Source organism: Phyllobates terribilis, unplaced genomic scaffold, assembly GCF_046119375.1.
Source record: "Phyllobates terribilis strain yellow unplaced genomic scaffold, ASM4611937v1 Scaffold_4__5_contigs__length_816908805, whole genome shotgun sequence".
In the NCBI taxonomy this organism is placed as follows: Eukaryota; Metazoa; Chordata; class Amphibia; order Anura; family Dendrobatidae; genus Phyllobates; species Phyllobates terribilis.
The window spans coordinates 690,054,096-690,079,440 of NW_027362764.1; the positions used below are offsets into that span (position 1 = coordinate 690,054,096).

A 25,345-nucleotide genomic window follows, 5' to 3' on the forward strand; every position below is an offset into this window, starting at 1 on the left:
ACCCATCCAGATTGTAAAAAACGCAAGATTTAAACCAAAAAAGCTTGATAAATGTGGTCCAATGTTGTGAAGATTTTGTAAAGATCATTAAACTGTAACTGTCATTTCTGTACTTTTCATACTAAGCTATCATGTAAGTATACATGAGAAACAACATTATTACTGGCCATTAAATTAAACCTTTCATCAGATTCATTTTTTACTCTTATTTATTTTACTCACTTATATAGCGCCATTAATTCCATAGTGCTTTACAGACATTATGGGCACTGTCCCCATTGGGGCTTGCAATCTAAATTTCCTATCAGTATTTCTTTGGAGTGTGAGAGGAAACCCACACAAACACGGGGAGAACATACAAACTCTTTGCAGATGTTGTCCTTGGTGGGATTTGAACCCAAGACTCCAGCACTGCAGGGCTGCAGTGCTAACCACTGAGCCACCGTGCTGCCCAAACCAAAGCTAGCCTGGCTGCATGACTGCAGCCAGATATATTTTTCTTTGAAATATTCCAGCATTTCAGAGACTGTATAGTTAGAAGATCCATCGCCCGGGCCGGCATCTCCCAGTGATCCCTTCTGTTATTGCCTTTATGCACGTGTATGGTGGATGTTGAGTACATGTGTATTGAGCAGGCTTAGGAACTAACCAAAATTCTGATAAAATTAAGTCTTCATGAATAAGGCCCTGTGTGTTACCTTAAGGCTGCTCGTACAGATACAGGTTGCCAGCTCCATTGTCAAGAACCACAAAACATTTTACAGCAAATTGCTGTTTTTCAAGGTCATTAAACATATTAAAACCACAAGTACAAGTGCAGTAAGTTCACCATATCCTCCGCTAGACAACAGCAGAATTATCAGCTTAGCCACCAAAATAATTTGATAATACAACATGAAATAGGGGACTAAAGAAGAACTGAATTAAATGAGTGGACTGATCAGTGAAGGACTCAAGTTAGAGTCAAATTTCCTGAAATTCGCGATTTTACGCAAATTGAAACATTTTAAGATTTGATTCATGGTTCGCAAAAGAAAATAACTTGCCCGGAACCATTTCCCACACTGCTGAAGCATCAGGGGGCAAGCCTCCCTATAATACTCTGCAGATATGACATCTTATAGGTTATCATACCTTGTACAGTGGTGGTCAAAACCTAGGCCATCACAGATCAGCGGTTTCCAGTGAAACACAGTTTGTACGGCAGAATCATTTCCCATCTCCAGAGTCACTGGTAAAGTCTTTCTCCTGTAGAGTGTAAGCTTTTATGGTCAGCGGGGTTCTCTCTCTCCTGTAGAGTGTAAACTCTTATGGTTAGACGAGTCCTCTCTCCCTTCTGTAAAGTGTAAACTCTTATGGTCAGCAGGGTCATATCTCTGTTCTTTAGAGTGTAACCTCTTACAGCCAGATTGGACCTCTCTCTCCCTTCTGTAGTGTGGGAGCTCTTATGGTAAGTGGGGTCCTCTCTCCCTTCTGTAGAGTGTAAGCTCTTATGATCAGCGGGGTCGTCTTTCTCCTGTAAAGTCTAAGTACTTATGATCAAGGAATGTACTCTCGCTTTCTCTCTAATGTAGAGTGTAAGATCTTATGGTTGGCAGGGTCATCTCTCTTTTTCTCTTTTCTCTTTCTTCCTATGTGTAGTTTCCTGGTAATTGCAAGTTTTCTAGTATTGAGATTTGGCCAAATTTATTTACCGCAATTCAGATTTTTAGGAAAATTTGGCAAAGTTGGCAAATTCAAATTTCAAAAGATCTGCTCACTTTTTAATATTTATCTTACTGTAATTATGGTCTAAAAACGTATACGTTTTATTAGTACACTCTGGTCATGGATACAATTGCCGATGGTTCTAGAAGGTGAGATAGCAGCTCAATTATTATTATTATTATTTATTATTATAGCGACATTTATTCCATGGCACTTTACATGTGAAAGGGGTATACAAAACACAAGCAATTACAATAATTTTGAACAATACAAGTCAGCGACTAGTACAGTAGGAGAGAGGACCCTGCCCGTGAGGGCTCACAATCTACAAGGGATGTGTGAGGATACAGTAGGTCGGGGTAGAGCTGGTCATACAGCAGTATGATGGAGTGGTGGTTACTGCAGGTTGTAGGCTTGTCGGAAGAGGTGGGTCTTTAGGTTCCCTTTGAAGATATCCATGGTAGGCGAGAGTCTGATGTGTTGGGATAGAGAGTTCCAGAGTAGGGGGGATGCACGGGAGAAATCTTGTATGCGATTGTGGGAAGAAGAGATAAGAGGAGAGTAGAGAAGGAGGATCGGAAGCTGCGTGCAGGTAAGTATCTGAGACTAGGTCACAGATGTATGGAGGAGACAGGTTGTGTATGATTTTGTATGCCATGGTTAGGGTTTTGAACTGGAACCTCTGGACAATGGGGAGCCAGTGAAGGGATTGACAGAGAGGAGAGGCTGGGGAATAGCGGGGAGACAGGTGGATTAGTCGGGCAGCAGAGTTTAAGATAGATTGAAGGGGTGCGAGAGTGTTAGAAGGGAGGTCACAGAGCAGGAGGTTGCAGGAGTCGAGGTGAGAGATCATGGGGTGTGTGCACTAGTGTTTTTGCAGATTCGTGGTTGAGGAATGTGTGGATCCGGGAGATATTTTTTGAGTTGGAGTCGGCAAGAAGTGGAAAGGGCTTGGATATGTGGTTTGAAGTAGAGATTAGAGTCCACGATTACCCCGAGGCAGCGAGCTTGCAGGACTGGGGAGAGTGGGCAGCCATTGACAATGATGGATAGGTCAGATGGGGGGGTTGAGTGAGACGGTGGAAAGATGATGAATTCTGTTTTATCTATGTTAAGGTTTAGAAAACTGTCAGAGAAGAAGGATGATTTAGCGGACAGACATTCTGGTTAGTAAGGAGGAGATATTGGGTTTAGAGAGGTATATCTGTGTGTCATCAGCATAGACGTGATACTGAAAGCCATGGGACTCTATGAGCTGTCCAAGGCCAAAGGTATAGATTGAGAAGAGCAGGGGTCCTAGGACTGAACCATGGGGACACTGACAGATAGGGGGCGAGATGAGGAGGTGGTGTGTGAGTGGGAGACACTGAATATCCGGTCTGTTAGGTATGAAAAGATCCAAGATAGGGCCAAGTCTGTGATGCGAGATAAGAGAGTCTGTAGTAAGAGGGAATGGTCCACTGAGTCAAAGGCAGATGATAGGTCCAGAAGGAGGAGGACAGAGTAGTGTCGCTTTGACTTGGCAGTTAGTAGGTCGTTGGTGACTTTAGTCAGGGCAGTTTCAGTGGAGTGATGCGGTTGGAAGCCAGATTGTAAGTGGTCAAAAAGGGAGCAGGAGGAGAGGTGGGAGGACAGTTCAAGGTGGACGTGTTGTTCCAGTAGTTTTGAGGCATAGGGGAGATATGTGATATGGGGCAATAGCTAATCAGAAAGGATGAGTCAAGGGAGGGCTTTTTGAAGATGGGTGTGATCGAGGCAATCTTTGCTCTCAATGAGCAAAGATATACAGTATACAGTGGGTACGGAAAGTATTCAGACTCTTTTACATTTTTCACTCTTTGTTTCATTGCAGCAATTTGGTAAATTCTTGAAAGTTCATTTTTTTTCTCATTAAAGTACACTCTGCACCCCATCTAGACTGAAAAAAAAACAGAAATGTAGACATTTTTGCAAATTTATTAGAAAAGAAAAACTGAAATATCACATGGTCATAAGTATTCAGACCCTATGCTCAGTATTGAGTAGAAGCACCCTTTTGAGCTAGTACAGCCATGAGTCTTCTTGGGAATGATGCAACAAGTTTTTCACACCTGAATTTGGGGATCCTCTGCCATTCTTCCTTGCAGATCCTCTCCAGTTCTGTCAGGTTGGATGGTGAATGTATGTGAACATGAACAGCCATTTTCAGGTCTCTCCAGAGATGCTCAATTGGGTTTAGGTCAGGGCTCTGGCTGGGCCAGTCAAGAATGGTCACAGAGTTGTTCTGAAGCCACTCCTTTGTTATTTTAGATGTGTGCTTGGGGTCATTGTCTTGTTGGAAGGTGAACCTTTGGCCAAGTCTGAGGTCCAGAGCACTCTGGAAGAGGTTTTCATCCAGGATATCTTTGTACTTGGCTGCATTCATGTTTCCTTCAATTGCAACCAGTCATCCTGTCTCTACAGCTGAAAAACACCCCCATAGCATGATGCTGCCACCACCATGTTTCACTGTTGGGATTGTATTGGGAAGGTGATGAGCAGTGCTTGGCAAATCAAAAATTGCATTTTCTGTATTCTCACAAAAAAAATTAGACTTAGTGACTCCTAAATGAAAGTAATCTCATGTTGTTGAAAATGATTAAAACAGATTCAGACTAAGATCCAAAATTCCAACTCTGTCCAAAATTCTGCTAAAAATAAGAGCCAGAGACAGAATAGGAGGAAGGAAGAAATTCAGATGTTAAAAATGCGAAGGTAATGGCTTTATGAGGCTAGATGTACGGCACATTACAGCTGTCTATTGAAGTCTATGGATATGCAGAGCTAGGAGAAGGAGGAAAAAGAGTGAGAGGAACAGTGTGACAGATGGTGTTATTGCTTTTTACTAAAGGGTTATCCAGGAATTTGCTTATTTTCCATATGGGGCTAAGAACTTACAGGCAAGTAGTTGCTAACGTCCGCTCTGCTCTGTTTCAAAGTCTCAGGTAACCCCTTTAATGTTTTATCCTACCCCAGTGCTGGATTCACAGTTACACCACTCAGTATTGCTGTATTATGTTATATAATGATAGAAATAGTGTTAATCCTCAAGTAGATGACAGATTATTCTGAAATGTCACATGAAATGACAGGTATGCTACAACTATCTGTACATTAGCTTTACGTAATGCTCACAACATTAAACAAATAGCTCAACTTTTTGACATTTTTACAGATTTACTATTTGATGCAGTGAGCATCCTTAATAATTAAACTAAATTCCATGCCAAGTCTCTCAATCATCATACTATTGTCCTAGATGATTTCACAACAAGTCCAGATAATTGAACCAGCTTGTTGTAATTATGTGGATGAAATTTTTTTCAGAAAGATTGAAACTACACAGGCAGGCTGCCATAAGCGGACTAAACACCACATAACCACACTGGCTTATGGCCACTTAATGATGAAGCAGCACCAAGTAGCCATTGTCTCTCACAGGCCATGTATAATAGCCGTAGAGTACATACCCACATAAGTAAGGCTATGGAATTAAAAAGGCCAATTTTCTGACAAATGCATTTACAAGAATATGCACCGGAACCAGTTTGGTTAAAATGGGTTAAATCAAGCCAACTGGATAAAAGGAGAATGGATTATATGAATTGGCCACCCTGGTCTACAGATCTGTCTGTTATTTGTCATCATTTAGGTGTGAATGAAAAGTAATTAATATACAGTATATTTAATAACAAAAACACTACACTTAGTAAATGTACACGTAGAAAGCCACACAAGTGACTACATATATTATTTATATAATATTTTTAATATTTTGTTTGAAAGAGAAGCAGCAATGGCAATTATCAGAGAGAAGAAATCCTGAAGAAAATATTAAAATAATAATATCATATTCAGCTACGTTGAATATTATACTGGAAATGGTCTTAAAATGTCCATAAATGTTCATAAATGTCAAACAGTCTACTTTTAGATAACAGTACTAGAAGATATGATTCTATGATTTTAATGCTGTTAAAATGATTTAAAGAAGTTGTGCAGGACGACGATACAGTGGGTACGGAAAGTATTCAGACCCCTTTAAATTTTTCATTCTTTGTTTCATTGCAGCCATTTGGTAAATTCTAAAAAGTTCATTTTTTTCTCATTAAAGTACACTCTGCACCCCATCTTGACTAAAAAAAAAAAGAAATGTAGAAATTTTTGCAAATTTATTAAAAAAGAAAAACTGAAATATCACATGGCCATAAGTATTCAGACCCTTTGCTCAGACACTCATATTTAAGTCACATGCCGTCCATTTCCTTGTGATCCTCCTTGAGATGGTTCTTCTTCTTCATTGGAGTCCAGCTGTGTTTAATTAACCCCTTTACAACCCAAGGTGGTTTGCACGTTAATGACCGGGCCAATTTTTACAATTCTGACCACTGTCACTTTATGAGGTAATTACTCTGGAACGCTTCAACGGATCCCCCTGATTCTGAGATTGTTTTTTCGTGACATATTGTACTTCATGATTGTGGCAAAATTTCTTCGATATCACTTGCGTTTATTTGTGAAAAGAATGGAAATTTGGCAAAAATTTTGAAAATTTAGCAATTTTCAAAATTTGAATTTTTATGCCCTTAAATCAGAGAGATATGTCACACAAAAGAGTTAATAAATAACATTTCCCACATGTCTACTTTACATCAGCACAATTTTGGAACCAAATTTTTTTTTGTTAGGGAGCTATAAGGGTTAAAAGTTGACCAGCGATTTCTCATTTTTCCAACAAAATTTACAAAACCATTTTTTTAGGGATCACATCACATTTGAAGTCACTTTGAGGGGTCTTTATGACAGAAAATACCCAAAAGTGACACCATTCTAAAAACTGCACCCCTGAAGGTGCTCAAAACCACATTCAAGAACTTTATTAACCCTTCAGGTGCTTCACAGGAATTTTTGGAATGTGGAAGAAAAAAATGAACATTTAACTTTTTTCACAAAAATGTTACTTTAGACCCAATTTTTTTTATTTTCGCAGAGGTGACAGGAAAAAATGGACCCCAAAATTTGTTGTGCAATTTCCCCTGGGCACGCAGATACCCCATATGTGGGGAAGAACCACTGTTTGGGCGCACGGCAGGGCTCGGAAGGGAAGGAGCGCCATTTGACTTTTTGATTGTAAAATTTGCTTGAATAATTTGCGGAAGCCATGTTGCGTTTGGAGAGCCCCTGATGTGCCTAAACAGTGGAGCTCCCCCACAAGTGACCCCATTTTGGAAACTAAACCCCCCAAGGCACCTATCTAGATGCGTAGTGAGAACTTGGAACCCCTAGGTGCTTCACAAATTGATTCGTAAAAATGAAAAAGTATTTTTTTTTCCACTTTTTCATTTTTACGAATCAATTTGTGAAGCACCTGAGGGTTCCAAGTGCTCACTATGCATCTAGATAGGTGCCTTGGGGGGTTTAGTTTCCAAAATGGGGTCACTTGTGGGGGAGCTCCACTGTTTAGGCACATCAGGGGCTCTCCAAACGCAACATGGTGTCCGCTAACAATTTGAGCCGATTTTCCATTCAATTTGTTAGCGGACACCATGTCGCGTTTGGAGAGCCCCTGATGTGCCTAAACAGTGGAGCTCCCCCACAAGTGACCCCATTTTGGAAACTATACCCCTCAAGGATTTTATTAAGGGGTATAGCGAACATTTTGAACCCAGATGTATGACACAGAATTTGATAACATTAGGTCATCATATTGAATAAGTTGTCATTACTCTTGAGCGCAAGTGCTCGCTACTTGAGTTTGCATCGGGTACTCAGGTATGCACCATGTATCACGGGTGCTCAAGTGAAATGCTCGAGTCCCCGTCCGCATGTTTCATGGTTATTAGACACCCCCAAAAAAACATGCGGGAATCGCTCGTGCATGGCAGGCAATCCCTGCGAGGTTTTTTTGGCCGCGAAGCATATGGGGCGGAGACTCGAGCACCAGCGATACTCAGTGCATACCCGAGCACCCGATGCAAACTCAAGTAGCGAGCACTTGCGCTCAATACTAGACGCCATATCGTCATCTTTTTTTTTTTTTTTTTTTTACATTGAAAAAAAAAAACAACCCCAACCCTAAAATTAGCACAACCCCAACCCCAGCCCTAGCGTTTATTTTTTACGCCGTTCCTCATGCGGTATAAGTGATGAGATTACTTTATTCTTCGGGTCGGTGCGAATACAGCGATACCAGAATCATATCGGGTTTTTATGATTGACAGCTGTCACACACTAAAAGACACATATTTTGTAAAATCTAGTTTTTGCATCGCCATATTTTGGCAGACAGAGTCATGTGATGGCTTGTTTTTTGCGGGATGAGTTGACATTTTTATTGGTGCCATTTTCAGGCACGTGACATTTTTTGATCGCTTTCTATTCCTATTTTTGGGAGGCAGAATAAACAAAAACCAACAATTCAGGAATTGTGTTTTTTTACATTTTTTTATTCTGCTCTGGGTGTGGTAAAATTGATAAGGTAGCTTTATTCTTTGGGTCAGTATGTTTACAGCGGTACCACATTTATATAGTTTTTCTATGTTTTGGCGCTTTTACACAGTAAAAGCTATTTTATAGAAAAAATTATTTTTTTGCATCGCTTTACTCTGAGAGCTCTAACTTTTTGATTTTTCGGATGATGGAGCTGTATGGCAGCTTGTTTTTTGCGGGATGAGATGACGTTTTCAGCGGTACCATTTTTATTTATATTCGTCTTTTTGATCGCGTGTTATTCCATTTTTTGTTTGGCGGTATGATGATAAAGCATTGTTTTTTGCTTTGTTTTATTTATTTTTTTTACCGTGTTCACTGAAGGGGTTAACTAGTGGAACAGTTTTCTAGGTCAGGTCGTTACGGACGCGGCGATACCAAATATGTGTACTTTTATTGTTTGTTTTTTTTTCATAATAATATTTATTGATGGGTACATTATATTTTTATTTTTAGTGGATTATTATTTTGTTTTTTTTTATATATTTTTACAATTTTTTTTTTTTTTTTTCACTTTCAGACAGTTTTTTTACTTTTTTACTTTGTCCCACTATGGAACTTTCACTTTTTTTATTCTGATCGCCTGCATGGCACAGGAATGCAGCACCATCCCTGTGCCATGCAGGCTGTCAGCGCTGGACAGGGAGAAGATAGTTTGTTGATGCACTGCGCATGTCCAAACAATCTTCCTGCTGTCTGGTGACCCGGATGTTGTCATGACGACATTGGGTCGTCATGGCAACACCCGGGAAGCCGCGGCAGACAGCGCTGGAGGCCGGAAGAGGAGGTGAGTATACCGATCACCTCCCCTTGCCTCCGCAATGCTGCGATCGACTTAGATATAGGTTTCGCGCCTGTTTTCATTCTCTACAATGTAAGTTTCTCAGCTGTTGGGGACCTTGTTCACTACATCTCTACTATTATCTTTTCAGGTGTCTTCTTGAGGGGAACAAAAGATGAAATTTTTCGGTTGGAGAGATGAGGGTTGGTGAAGGTCCCTAGACAATTTGGTGTGTACCCCACTCCCCTTCTATTGATGGTGTTCACCAGTAGTCACTCCACACTAACCTCTAATTTCACTTGACTAAAGTAATATCACAAGGCCAGTCTCTGATTATGAATAGATGGAGCCATTTTTTGCAGTTGGAACAGATTCTGGCTTTCTCAGAAGCTCACACATTGGCATCCTCTGGAAAACCAAATGACATTTTCCTGTTCCCTTGAAAAATGTTTGCTTTTCTAGCACTTTCTGTTGCTTTTCCTTTTTTGTCAGGTCATTGCACACTACGCATTATCATCATTTCCTTCTTTATTTCTGCACGATAAGTGCTATCCACACAATTACATTCTGTTTCAGATTGGGTTTTAAATCTCTGTGATAACTTTCCTCTCTGCTTTTTATTCTTTTAACTAGGCGTACAAACCACTGTCTCTGTAATAGGCACCAGAGCTGTAAATCATATCAACTTTAGACTCGAAATCTATAACTAGGACTTTACTTCAGTGATAGCAAAATTGCATAAAACAAAATAAAAGGAACCAGTCACGTTGAACTTGGAGTCTGATAATTCTTTTGATACATAGGAGTCAATTGGGTGGTCCTAATCACTTTTTGAAAGCTTCTCACAATCCTGATGCACGGTCCAGGACACTGCTCTCTGGCCGTGGACAGAAGTTACATGAATTTCCTGAGCTTTCAGGTTTCCCGGAACCAGTCACCTTGAACTTCGAGTCTGATCTGCAGGTATGACTGTATAGAGTAGGAGGAATGGAGCCAAAATTTGTACAGGTTTGTAGGAAAACATTCAGTATAATTCTTTTGATACATAGGAGTCAATTGGGCGGTCCTAATCACTTTTTGAAAGCTTCTAGGTTTCTGGGAGCGGCGCACAGGTGACATCTCGCCAGCCCACCTAATCATAAGTGAGTCTGGAACCCTGGGGGGATAAGGAAATCCAAGCAGCTCCTGTCCACAGACAAAGAGCAGTGACCCGGACCGTGGACCAGGGTTGAAGATGCGATTTGCTCATCTCTAAGGGTATCTGCATAGGTTAAGTATTTAGTGCAGAAATTTCTGCACCCTTTCTGCATCTCTTGGCAGGAAAAACACAGTGGCAAAAATGTGCATTTTTGCTGTGTTTTTTACTTGAGTTTTTGATGCAGATTTTTCCCCACTCATTAGTATGGGTGAAATCTGTAGCAAAAACGCTGCAATAATTGACATGCCGCAGATTTAAATCTGTACCAAATCTGAAAGTCACAAATAAGCAATGTGTGCATGAGACTTCAGGATTCTCATTCACTTTGCAGGCATCAGGAAACCCTTCAGGTTTTGTAACAAATCTGCACTAAAAATAAACATCAAGATGGTTGTTTTGTACACCAATCTTGATCCAGTGCCCTCTTATTGTGGCATAGGTACGGTAAATCTGTCAGACTATACTAGGTCAAGTCCATCCTCTTAGGCTCAGCCTACTTTTCAAAAAGAGGCCGGGTAAACACAAAAAGTCCCAAATGAGAATAGAAAAAATATATAATTTTATTAAATACACAAGTCAAAAAAGTAATACATGAAAGAGCTTAAAGGCACAAAGAGCCACATATGTGATTAAAAAACCAAGGACACCAAGAGACACCCCCATGCACATCTTCACTCTCTTTTCCCTACAGAGGAGGAACAAGAAGCGTTAGATACTTTGGAGGATTTGGCCCGTGAGAATACGGACACCGAAGGAGGTAAGATCCCCAGTTCCATCAGGCCTCGCTCCAAAAAATTCCCTCCACTTTCCACCTGTGCCAGTGTTGATATGTTCGTCCAGGTGGTGTCTAAGGAATTTAATAAGATTCCTCACTTTGTGGAACATGATAATCTATCTAGTTTTGAAAGGGAGAGGTTGAGGTTGCTTCGTGGGCTCCCCGGCGTGGTGCTCAAGCCAGCCGATAAAGGCGGTAATGTTGTTATATGGCCTACTACTCTTTATGAGAATGAGGCCTACCGTCAACTTTCTAATGAACTGTGCTATAAACGTTTGACATTTAATCCATTACAGTCATTCGTTGCTAAACTATCTAAAATTATTAACACGGCGATGGAGAATGGAGTTATAACAAAAGAGCTGGCTTCCGCGTTACAGGTCGTGGAGCCCTCGATAGCAACCTTTTACCTTCTCCCTAAGATACATAAGAATTTAGAGACACCACCTGGACGCCCTATCATATCTGGCACGGGTGGTTTTCTCGAAAATGTCAATTCATGGATTGAATCCAAACTCCAACCGTTAGTGGAGACTTTGCCCTCGTTCCTGTTGGATACTGGGGATCTGCTCAAAAAGGTGGACGGTCTTAGCCTCAGTGAGGATATGCTGTTGGTGACAGGTGACGTCGAGTCACTATATACGAGTATTAAACACACAGATGGCATTAAGGCCACTCATTTCTTCCTCACTAGTTCTAATTTGCCGGCTGATATTGTACTGCTTATTCTTGAGCTTCTCGAATTCTCGCTCACACACAATTTTTTTATTTTTAAAGGTTCCTTCTACCTCCAGCTCCAGGGAACGGCCATGGGGGCCTCTTTTGCACCAGCTTATGCCAACTTATTCCTGGGGCTGTGGGAGAGGGACCTTGCCCTGCACGATCGGCTGTCATCAATGGACCGCATCCCCTTTTGGATGCGGTACATTGATGACATACTGTTCATCTGGCAGGGAACTGAAGAACAATTACAATTTTTTATGCAGTCTCTCAACCTAAATGATCTTAATATTTTTATTACATTTCATTGCGATAAAAATAAAATTACGTTCTTAGATGTTACTATTCAAAAAGATGAGCGTGAATTCCTGCAGACTAGTATTTTCAGGAAAACTACGGCTACCAACTGCCTACTACATGCCTCTTCAGCACACCCAAGGTACATGATTCATTCAGTGCCTATTGGCCAATTTCTTAGATTACGTCGAATTTGTTCTGACGATCGGGAATTTATTAAGCAAGCTAATGATCTCAAGATACGATTTTTTGAGAGAGGCTATAGCAGACGTTCTGTTAAAAAGGCGTTCAACCGGGCACTATGGTCTAAACGACATGATCTACTGTATAAAAATACAGCTAAGACCAAACAGAAGAACTATGTGAGATTTATCACACAATATCACTCCCAATTTGCCCGTATGCGTTCTTGCCTTTCCAAGGCTTGGCCTATTTTGCAAACGGATCCTATTATTTCCAAGTTTATACCCTCTGCTCCCAACATCACTATTAGGAGGTCTAGAAATCTTCGAGACCTTTTGGTTCACAGCCACTATCAACCCACTCGGGGAAGGGTTTTTATTGACGGGTCTGGTCCTGCGCCTGGATGCAGGCCGTGTGGCCGCTGCATTGCCTGCCCTAATATTGAACATGCTACCCAATTCTTCAATTCTACTCATACAAGGACATATGATATACGCAAGTCGATCAATTGTATGTCTAGATACGTGATCTACTTTGCCACCTGTCCTTGTGGTCTCATATATGTGGGACTTATCTCCCGCCAACTTAAAATTCAAGTACGTGAGCATGTTCTGGGCATTCAGTCTGCGGCAGGCCACGCGGATGCTTCCACGCTCAGGACCATTCCCCGTCACTTTAAGCTTTATCACGATTGTGACAGTTCTGGGTTGAGAGTTCGAGGTATAGACTCTCTCCTCTCTACCATTCGTGGTGGTAAAATGAGCCAACGGCTGGCCCAATTGGAGGCCCGCTGGATATGGCAATTAGACACTGTACACCCTAAGGGCTTGAACGAGTCCCTTAGCTTTGTTCCCTTTTTGTGATTGCCTCCTGGTTGTGTTCATCCTCTCATCACTTCACCTATGTTGCCATTTATGTATTATGTGCTACTAATTTGTTTCACATTTTTATTCATTTTTAGATTTTTTTATTTCATCTATTTACGTGGTCAACACACTGTGGTCTCCATTCTAGCCTCCTTATTCGGTGCAAAATTCTACATCTGCTGCTTCTTTATTTCATGTTCCCTAGGCGGATCCATCGTCCGGTCAACTAAGTTATTTGTTATATAATTCTTCTGTATTTTTGTACATTATAGATATTGCTGATATCAGCTTTTTATCTAATGTATGGCTGTTATGAAAACTTATCCTTGACAATATTCTTGGCCATTTCGTCCCTACTATGACAATTTGGTTTTTATAATGGTATTTATATTGTTCCTTGATATAATAATTATATGCTATTGTTATTGCACCTGATTGTTAAATATATAGAAAAAAAAAAAAAAATTTTTTGCCATACCTATTTGGTGGGTGCGAACTTGATACTATGCATATTTTTGCTTTGTTTGCTTCTGGTGTATTGCCTTATTCCCCACTCCACCTCAGTGTTTGCTGGCTTGGTCTTATTTGCTACCTATTATGGGCAGGCCTCGCCATCCTACATACCTATCTGGGTTGCCCAGTGACCGTGAACGCTTTCGTGTCACGTCGGCGGCGCGCGCCGCGGCTCTCTGCATCTCTATGTGAGGACCTGCGGGCCGGTCAGCTGACCGGCACGTGGGTGTCACATGATGCGGACGCCGCGGTTCGCCCCGCCCACTATGACGCGAAAAGCGTCACTTTAGGTCCTTGGGCATACGTCTACATGTTCTTAGCAGCTGTGCACCATTAACTAATTAGGTGATTTGCTATTTATGAGGCCCCAGTGCTCTTTACCCCCATGCCCCCTGACGAAGGCCTGCCGAAACGCGCGTAGGGGTGACACCACTAGGCCCCCCTTCCCCCTTCTTTTTTCCTCCATCTGTTGCACCACTGGTATTTGCAAATTTGGGTAATTATTGGCTATTCATTTTTGATATTTTGCTTTTTACTTCCCATATGCTCTACTTGCTTTCTCCTTCTTTTTGCATACTCTTAGGTATCTGGGAATTGTCCCTTATTGATGCTATTATCTATATATGCCTTTGTGGTGCTACTTATATATACCTCTGATTGCTGTTAATATTGGGTTATTGTCTCCCCCCCCCGGGGGGGGAGGGAGGGGGAGAGAGGGAGGGGGTGTCTCTTGGTGTCCTTGGTTTTTTAATCACATATGTGGCACTTTGTGCCTTTAAGCTCTTTCATGTATTACTTTTTTGACTTGTGTATTTAATAAAATTATATATTTTTTCTATTCTCATTTGGGGCCTTGTTGTCGCTTTTCTTTTTCTCTCATTTTTTCATGTTTCTTTGCGATGCCCCTTATACCTATATTATTATATTCCTATGTCTGCACATTAGTATTCCATGATTGATTGATATGACTATGCGGGCGTTTCTGTGGTATATTCTTTAAACACAAAAAGTCGCAAAATTTGTGCACAGTTACTTCTTGCATAAAAATTGTGGTTTTTCTAAAATTTCCTGGCAAAAATTGCTTGATAAATTCCCCCCTAAATCTTTTCTTGAAGCAAGGTCAACTTCTTCTATGCTATTTTGGAGGACTGGAGTTGACTTTGAGGCTCTTATAAATATCTGCATGGGTGTACATGGAGGAAGGGAGTCATAAAAAAGAACCATTACTCACATATACTTCACTACTCACCAGAAAGCATATGCTTCACCACGTGCAATCCTACTTTGTGATATTGGTATCCTATGGACTATTTTGTATGCTTTCGAAATCCTGTAGTTGGCTAAATTAATCACATGAATCACACTGCAAAAATTTTCAAATTAGCAAGAGTGAAACATGCTGCTATATCATGGTTTAGTCTTACTTGCCCCAGGAGACATATAATGACAAATGAGAGAACTAATGATAGCAAATGTTGCAGTCCTAGCTATTTTGTATAGTAGTTAGCAGATGCATGGAATACTGCGTAAGGGAATATGTAAGAAGCACTAACTTACATTTTTATAACATACTACATACACAGCTAACGTCTAAAATGTACATTATATATATATATACATAACAAAATTACTTCCAAAAATAAAAATAAGGCATTTTTGCTAATCTTTTTGTCACGGCCACAAATTCACAATAAATGCCAAGCTACTGATAAAGCTATGACTGTGTTACCACTGGAGGCAGCCTAAATATGAACATAAAGAGATACCATGAAGCGTCTGCCACCGGACTCCAACAACAAAGGCAGTGGAGAAGCCTGAAGGTGAAGCCACCTGTTTTGCATGAAGACTCCCTGGTAAAGAAACTTTGACGCCCCCCTATATAAAGCAAAATAAATAAGAAAAAACAAAAATGCTCCTCCACACCTTGGGCTATGTTCACACGTAATGTTTTTGATGCGTTTTTTCACTTTTGCATTGCTTTCAACCGTGACAAATGCATTCACCGGGAAAGGTCATTTTAACATTTTACAACCTGAGATATCATCAGACACATCGTGTTTCATTTATGAAGGAGGGACTCTGAAAGTCACAAAGCCTATTTTTATAGGGCCATCAGCCGGCCTTTACTATTCTTAAAGTACCAGCAGTCGGCCCTCACTATTCTTAGAGAGACATCAGTCGGCTATGTTTTATTGTTCCCATTACTAAAGAGTGGGTCTCCTATACTGTTATTGCGTATGCAGTGAGTGCCAGGGCTGCCCAAAATTTGGACGCACCCCAATACCACTTTGAAAATTTGGATGCACCCCAATACCCCTTTGAAGAGACTTAGAGGGGGACCTCCTGAAAACAATGTTCCCATTATTAGGAAGTAGGTCTCCCATTGTGTTTGCCTATGCAGTGAATGCAAGGGTTGCCAAAAATTTGGAGGCACTTCAATGCCCCTTGGAAGAAACATGGAGGTCACAGGGCTTCCTCAATACAATGTTCCCATTATTAGGAAGTGAATGCAAGCGTTGCCAAAACTTTGGAGGCACTTCAATGCCCCTTTGAGAAGACATGGAGGTCAGAGGGCCGCCTCAAAACAATGTTCCCATTATAGGAAGTGGGTCTCCCATAGTGTTGACCTATGCAGTGAATGCAAGCGTTGCCAAAACTTTGGAGGCACTTCAATGCCCCTTGGAGAAGACATGGAGGTCAGAGGGCCTCCTCAAAACAATGTTCCCATTATAGGAAGTGGGTCTCCCATAGTGCTGGCCTATGCAGTGAATGCAAGGGTTGCCAAAAATTTGGAGGCACTTCAATACCCCTTGGAAAAGACATGGAAGTCAGAGGGCCTGACTGAGGGCCTCATAAAAAAATGTTACCATTAGAAAGGAGCGGGCCTCCTATACTTGTAATGCCCATGCACGAGCATCATAAATGAATTATGTGGGTGTTGCATCACGGACCACGGTCACCCTGGTGATATGGTGGTGGAGGATAAGGAGATGGAGGAGCACAAGAGCAAATAGCCAAAATCAAGAAGCGTATACCCATGTCTGGGTGTGAAAAGGTGCATGGGAATACACCTCCCAAGAAAAAACACTGGATTTGAGTTTATGTTACGCTGCTATCATTCAGTGGTGTTGAGAAGTCTGGCGCAATCCAGCCCTTGTTCATTTTTATAAGAGTCAGTCTGTCAGCATTTTCAGTTGACAGGCGGATGCACTTAACAGTTATAATTCCACCAGCGGCACTAACCCGCTCTGATAAAACACTGGCGGCAGGGCAGGCCAGGACCTCCAAGGCATAGAGAGCCAGTTCACTCCACATATCCAGCTTGGATACGCAATAATTATAAGGCACAGAGCAATCACGGAGGACGTTGGTACGGTCGGCAAGGTACTCCCTCAGCACCTTCCCAAACTTTGCACTCCTTGTGAGAGTACCCCGCGCCTCAGGACCTGTGCGATGGGAGGGGCTGAGAAAACTCTCCCAGAATTTTGACTATATTCCCCTGCCTCTGCTGGATTGAAGTTGTGTCTCTCTTGCCTGTACTCCTTGGTTGTCCAACAAAGTGTGTCCTCTGCCGCCAGCGTTTTTAGATGTGATTTTTTTTAATAGTTCGGCAGCAAGGGCCTTCTGGTACAGCTCCATTTTTGTAGACCTGTCCGCCTCAGGAATAAGAGATATAAAGAACTCCTTGCAGCATGGGTCTAGAAGTGTCACCAACCAGTAATGACTGTCACCCAAAATTTTGAGAACGCGAGGGTCATGGGAAAGGCAGCGTAACATAAACTCAATCATGCGTGCCAGACTACTAACAGGCAAGACTTCAGTGTCCTCACCAAGAGGATGACTGACCATGATCTTATCCTCCTCCTCCTCCTCTCTGTCCTCTGGCCATCCACGCTGAACAGACGGTATGACAGCTGTGCAGGTAGTACCATCTATAGAGCATGAAACTAGCTCCTGTCCTTCCTCCTCCTCTTTCTCATTGTCACCCAATCCACATTGGGATGAGATGAGGCTGGGCTGTGTGTAATCACCCTGTATGGTTCCTTGTTCCATCTCATCGTGCTCCGCCTGCAATGCATCTTCTTTGATTGTGAGCAGAGAGCGTTTCAGAAGACAGAGAAGTGGGATTGTGACGCTAATTATGGCGTCATCGCCGCTTACCATCTTGGTGGAGTCCTCAAAGTTTTGGAGGATGGTACATATGTCCACTCCTGAGGTCTTATGTGTGGAGTCTGAACTGAATACCGACGGCCTTGTTGATGCTGGTACTCAACAACTGACCTCTTCTGCTCACAAATCCTTCCCAACATCTGCAGTGTAGAGTTCCAACGTGTGGGGACATCACACACCAGTCTGTGAGCTGGAAGCTGCAAACGCTGCTGAAACACAGCAAGGGCGGCGGAAACTGTAGGTGACTTTCTAAAATGGGCACACAGGGGGCGTACTTAACAAGCAGATTCAGCAGCTCTGGGTAGGATTTGAGAAACCGCTGAACCACGAGGTTAAGCACATGGGCCAGGCATGGTAAGTGTGTGAGCTCACCTCGCCTCAGAGTTGCCACCAGGTTCCGGCCATTGTCACACACGACCATGTCTAGCTGTAGGTTCAGCGGTGTGAGCCACAGATCTGCATGCTCTTTCAGAGCTGTCCACAACTCTTCAGCATTGTGCGGTTTGTCACCTAAGCATATTAGCTTCAGCACAGCCTGCTGCCGCTTGGCCAAGGCAGTGCTGCAGTGCTTACAGCTTGTGACTGATGTGGTAATTTCGGAGATGGAGGCTGAAGAGGAGGAGGACGCTGAGGAGGATGAGGTGCAGGAGCTGTAGACCGTGGGGGCAACCCTGATTGACCTAGGGCCCGCAATCCTTGGCGTCGGGAGAAAGTGTTCCATCCCAAGGTCCGACTGGGTCCCGGCTTCCACTATGTTAACCCAGTGTGCCGTCAGCGAGATGTACCGTCCCTGCCCACAAGCACTTGTCCACGTGTCCGTGGTTAGGTGGACTTTTCCGGTAACTGCGTTGTTGAGGGCACGGCTAATGTTTTGGGACACGTGCTTGTGTAATGCGCGGACGGCACACCGGGAGAAATAGTGGCGGCTGGGGTCCGAGTACCGTGGGACGGCCGCCGCCATCAGGTTGCTGAATGCTTCCGTCTCCACGAGCCTAAAAGGCAACATTACAAGCGCAAGCAGTCATGAAATGTGAGAATTTAGTAGTGTGGCCTGTGGGGCGTTGGCTGCATATTTGCACTTGCGTTCCATGGACTAGGGTATGGACAACCGAACGCTGCGCTGGGACAAGGACGTGGATGTGTTTCCTGATGCTGCTACTTGAGAGTGTGCAATGACAGATGCAGGGCAGGAGGCATCTTCGCATGCACCATGGACAGGGGATTGGCTTTCATGCACAATAGCGGAAGAAGCAATGGTGCCACCCGCAGACACTGTTCCTGGACCCTGGGGTTCGGCCCACAAAGTCGGGTGCTTTGCTGCCATGTGCCTGATCATGCTGGTGGTGGTCAGGCTGGTCGTTTTGCCACCCCTGCTGATGCTGGCCTGGCAGGTGGTGCAACTGGCCTTTTTGGGGTTATTGGCAGAGTCTTTAAAAAACAACCAGACTCGGGAAGACCTAACAGCTGTACTGGCAACTTCCTTCGTGTTGATGTTACGGGGAACGGTTGCCTGCCTTCTGTCTGCGGCCACCACACTGCTTCTTCCTGTCTGTTGGGGTGCTCTGCCTCCCTCCCCCTGTGTGCTGCTGTCCTCGCTCTGCATGTCCTCCTGCCAGGTTGGGTCAGTTACTATATCATCCACCACCTCGTCTTCCACTTCCGCACCCTGGTCTTCCTCCTGACTTTCTGGCAATTGTGTCTCATCATCATCCACCTCTTGTGACACTTTCCCACCGTCTCCTTCGTGTGACCATGGCTGCTTAAATATTTGGGCATCGCTACATGTGATCTCCTCTTTCCCCGCTTCAAGTGGACCGGGTGAGAGGCCCGAATCTATAAATGGAAAAGTGAACAGCTCTTCAGAGTGTCCAAGAGTGGGTCACTTGTCTCCAAGCACCCGGCATGGTGGGAGGAAGGAAGATCAGGGTGAGGAATATGCGGTCCAGACTCACGGCTACTGAGACTTGACCATGTAGAAGACAGGGTGGTGGTGGTGGTGGCTAAGTGACTGGAAGCATTATCCGCTATCCAACCAACAACCTTTTGGCACTGCTTTGGGTTCAATAGTGGTGTGCTGCGGTCCCCTAGGAATTGGAACAGGAAGGTCGGGTGAGAAGATGTGGGTGTTGTGGCACAATTTCAGAATATGTATGGGGTCCAACTCCCCCTCAACAGATGATATCAATTGAGAGAAGGATCCTTTAGTTCTCCCTGGGAATAAGCTTAGTGTTCCTTTGTATGGGGGAAACGGAGGAGCTAGCCATCGTCTGAACGATTGTCTAGTGCATACAGGGCCTTTTCGAAGGCCTAGCAGATTGAAGGAGTCCATATTGTTAGATTTCTTAATCTTACTGCGGTTCGTTGTCTTGAACGGTATGTATTAATCTTCTATCTAATTTTACAACCAGTGTTGTCTCCTAGTACTTGCTGCACCATACCTCTGGGGGTTGGTTAGCACCAATCTTCTTGTCTATCCCCAGGTCTGCCATATTTCATTGTCAATCTATAATAATGAAAACACTATGGCTGGTGTCTGGCGTCTTGCTGATGGCTACAGAGAATGACCAGTAGCAATCTGGATGACACAAGTGTAAGTTCTACACAACCTTCCCTACTTTGGCTTTGCGGTGTGGCACTGCTAACTGCCCCGCCAGTTGCTGTATCTGTTATTGCTTGTAAATTCCATTGGAAGATACAGGTCATTCTTCATGGGAATGCTGTCCTAGCCCCCTGACGATACTGTGTACATTAGGGATATTCGTATGTAACCCTATTCTAGCACAGATGCCCTTGAACCCTGGATTCAACATCCAGCACAACCAGGTTCCTACCCTGGGAGTATGAATGTAACAATATATATCTTCTGTACTTTTTTTGCTATATAGTTACTGCATTTTTTATCATATATTGTGATACCACGATAACATCAAACATGGGAACCAGACGCCATTGCCAGTAGTGGACCCAGGAGCTAATGTTCCACCTGGCCTCAAGAGCTTCAAGCTAAACTTCTGTTGTCGTATCATAGTTATGAGTTTCCCTTCAATCTTTAGTTTACTGTGACCTTTAGATACTTTGGTTTCTTGTGATCCATAAATGCCCAAAGGAATTTCTAAAGCAGAAATCAAGAAATTACTTTCCAAAGGTTATGTACCATGCAAAATTCAAACAGACAGAGATGTGTAAAGCATGAAAAAACAATTCAGGTTCATTAAGCAATGCTAGAAGTAGCCAATTCTAATATCAAACCTTAGCTCTTGGTAAGCCAATATGTGCTATGATTCACTTGTTCTGCAATGGAGCCGTAGCAGCGATCAGTGAAAAGGCAATGTAGCAGACGCTGGAGCATTTACTTTCCATTGAAACGTGTCAGCAAAAATAAAATACTCTCATTGCATGCCAAAGATAAAAGACCTACTATGTTTTATATAGGACACATGACATTGCAAATTCTGTAAAATTGAATTCTTTCTGAACGGATTAGTCATTTATTTTTCACAACCCATGTCATGCTGTATATGCTGGCTTTGTGAAAAATAAAATATCCGAATATGCGTCACGGAGAATAAATTGCTCAGATGAAGTAAGGAAATGTACCTCTGTCCTCTAGAGCAGGGCATATTGTTTCTTTGCGTGTTCTGGCTTGTGCTCGGCCAAAGGTTCTTTGGCAAGAAGGGTATAAAGTGCCAAGTACAGCAATGTTTTATCAGTTGCTGCCACCTAGGGATTTATAGACATTCAGGTGATTAGTGAAATATCTGACTTAGCAAAATGTTTTATAGTATTTGAGATTAGGACATGAATTTTCTTGCGATATCCACTGCAAAGCCTAGTTAGAGGAACAAAGCTGGCTGAGATATCTCTTGGGAACATTTAAATAGCACTGAATTATTGTGGACTGGATATATACTATCTAACAATGGTAGCCGCCTGGATGGTGCAGGTGGCATGACTTCCAATCTCAGTGCCCTTGTCAGAAAGAGGACATCAAGTAATGTATAAGCAGAGACAGACATAGAGCGCCGGGGGAAGGGGTCATGTCTACAGATGAGCAAATTGATTCAAGGAGAATCGAATTTGTGTCAGATTTTTTGGAAATTTACAGATTCAGGCACATTCAATTTTCAATTTGTGTAAATCACAAAAAATAATGCTCAGCGCCATCTTACACATTACAGAAGATTGCATCAACCACAGAAAGCTTATTTGAGCTCAGAAGCAGCTGCTGGGGTTTCCCAATAATGTCTTGCTGCTACCACATCAGATAGTATAGCGTAGCCAATGAAGAGTGACATGAATGCCACTATAAAAGCTGAGACAGTAAAAGCAGCAGTCGTTTTATGATTTTACAACCAAGGGAGAGGACCTCAAAAGCTCACAGTTGAGCATTAGAAATAGGGAGATAGAGCCCTAAAGCTTTGGCAAAGTTCTCCAGACAGACTGTCTTGTATCAATGCAGCACTAAAATAATGAGCGTAGTAGTCAGTCGGCGAATAATACAGACATTCAATTCATAGGGAGACAAATAAGGGAGCTTACAGGAGCAGCAGCACCAGAAAGTGTGATTGATCAGAAATATGTAGCAGGCATCGGCCTTGCAAAATATGAATTACATATTTTTTCATGCACTAGATTGCATCACATAGACATGTACCTTGCTGCCAAGGTAGCATTTTTTGTTAGGGTCTTTTCGACAATGGGGGGAGAATAATGTTTAAAAAAAAAACGAAAAACAAATTAAAAAACTGTACACTTTTTGCAAGATGGGAGAAACTGGAGTGAAGACACCAAAAGTCGCAAAATTTAGCCATGATTCCAAGTTGTGAGATTTCTGTCGTAAAAGCTTTGAAGCTTTAAAAAAGCTCAAAGAGTTTAATGAGATGAGCTATTATAAGCAGGAGACCAGTTTGTTTTTTACTTTTTTCAGTGTATATTAGGAAGTTCACTATTAAGCATTTTATCAACTATCCTTTGGAAAGGTGATAAATGGTAAATTGGTGGGGATCACCAATGGGACTTACTGGGACTCTCATCCTGAAATCATGCAGTTTTCACTCATATCAAGCTGACACTTCCTGTTCAGCAGAGATCAAATACCAGCAATCATCTCATTATCATCACAGCCAGGAATGCAATGAAAAGTAGCATCTATATATGGATAACACTGGATCCACCATTCACTATAGGTGATGGGCACAGATCTTTCCCAAAACACTCTCTCCCATAAGTCAATTGTCAACTCCAGTCTATTGTTTCCTGCAGCCAGGTGGCAACTGTAAAGCAGGTCTCTAAATGTTGTTAAAGGTGTTGTCCAGGACTAAATTATTTTTTACTATGAGCCAAAAAACTAACAGGCAGGTAGAGACTGACTAGTTAGCAACTTCCTGCCTGCTGTATCCGGCAGTGGCTCAGAGCGGTCACTGACTGCTCCTGCCGGCGATTCAGCTGCTCCACATCAACAGAGCAGCTCTTCTTCTTCAGCTCCGCTCTGTCAATGGGGCATGACAGTCGACATCAAGCTGATTGACATCTGGCAGCAGGGAGCCAGCTGTCAATCAGCATGACATTGGCAGTCACTCACCGACAACAGAGCAGAGTGGAACAGAAGCCGCTGTTCTATCAACGTGACGTCAGCAGAAGCCGCAGAATTAACGGTAGAAGTGGTCTGTGACTGTTTTGTGTCGGCAGAGATCTGAGCTGGGCAGAACAGGCAAATAATAAGCAAATACCTGCCTGTTAGTTCTTAGGCCCACATTAAAGAATAGAGTCTAATATACAGTATATATTAATATGTATATATATATATATATATATATATATATATATATACAGCCTTTAGTCTGTGTCCATCACCTTAAGTGTCCATTGCTTAAGTGTGAGAAATATGAATTAATTCTGAATAATATGATGCATGCAGACTGTACCTTACCGGCCACCACCGCACTCTAATCAGCATCTCTGTTTATCCATTCCTCGTATAGGTACGTGACCCAACTTTGCCATCCTGATTTCCATGCAGCTTTCCCTATATCTCTCTGCTCCTACTATATACTAATGGTACGTGACCCAACTTTGCCATCCTGATTTCCATGCAGCTTTCCCTATATCTCTTTGCTCCTTCTATATACTAATGGTACGTGACCCAACTTTTCCATCCTGATTTCCATTCAGCTTTCCCTATATCTCTCTGCTCCTACTATATACTAATGGTACGTGACCCAACTTTTCCATCCTGATTTCCATTCAGATTTCCCTATATCTCTCTGCTCCTACTATATACTAATGGTACGTGACCCAATTTTGCCATCCTGATTTCCATACAGCTTTCCCTATATCTCTCTGCTCCTACTATATACTAATGGTACGTGACCCAACTTTGCCATCCTGATTTCCATGCAGCTTTCCCTATATCTCTCTGCTCCTACTATATACTAATGGTACATGACCCAACTTCGCCATCCTGATTTCCATGCAGCTTTCCCTATATCTCTCTGCTCCTACTATATACTAATGGTACGTGACCCAACTTTGCCATCCTGATTTCCATGCAGCTTTCCCTATATCTCTCTGCTCCTACTATATACTAATGGTACGTGACCCAACTTTGCCATCCTGATTTCCATGCAGCTTTCCCTATATCTCTCTGCTCCTACTATATACTAATGGTACGCGACCCAACTTTGCCATCCTGATTTCCATGCAGCTTTCCCTATATCTCTCTGCTCCTACTATATACTAATGGTACATGACCCAACTTTGCCATCCTGATTTCCATGCAGCTTTCCCTATATCTCTCTGCTCCTACTATATACTAATGGTTACATAGTTACATAGTTACATAGTTTATAAGGCCGAAAAAAGACAAGCGTCCATCCAGTTCAGCCTATTTCTTGTGCACTGCAGCTATTCCGCAGCGTTGATCCAGGGGAAGGCAACAAAAACCCATGCGGTATAGGCCAATTGACATCATTGAGGAAAAATTCACTTCCCGACACCAATCTGGCAGTCAGATTAAATCCCTGGATTAATTAACTATCACTAAGCATAAGATGTAATTTTATTGTTCTCAAGAAAGGCGTCCAGGCCTCTCTTGAACTCTTTAAGTGAGTTGGACATCACCACTTCCTCTCCCAGAGAGTTCCAGAGTCTCACGGCTCTGACCGTAAAGAATCCCCTTCTATGCTGGTGCAGGAACCTCCTTTCCTCCAGACGCATAGTGTGCCCCTTCGTCTTTGTCACCATCCTTGGTATAAACAGGTCATGGGAGAGATCTCTGTACTGCCCCCTGATGTATTTATACATGTTTATGAGGTCTCCCCTAAGCCTTCTCTTTTCCAACGTAAATAGGCCTAATTTTGACAACCTCTCTGGGTATTCTAGTCCCTCTATTCCCTTTATTACCTTAGTCGCCCTCCTTTGTACCCTCTCTAGCTCCAATATGTCTTTCCTGAGCACCGGAGCCCAGAACTGTGCACAATATTCTAAGTGCGGTCTTACCAGCGCTTTATACAGAGGAAGAACAATGTTTTCATCATATGCCCCTATTCCTCTTCTGATGCATGCCATGACTCTATTTGCCTTCGCAGCTGCTGCCTGACACTGGGCACTCCAATTTAATTTGCTATTAA

General features: G+C 42.6%; 1 long non-coding RNA gene across 1 annotated transcript in view; it reads right to left on the reverse strand.

Moving 5' to 3' along the window:
• Nucleotides 1-21,395, reverse strand: part of LOC141264484 (uncharacterized) — a 44,402-nt gene extending 23,007 nt beyond the window's left edge. The window contains exon 1 of the long non-coding RNA XR_012319964.1: nucleotides 21,315-21,395. This is a non-coding gene — a long non-coding RNA (uncharacterized lncRNA). The remainder of the gene's footprint in view (nucleotides 1-21,314) is intronic.
• Nucleotides 21,396-25,345: the final 3,950 nt, after the last annotated feature.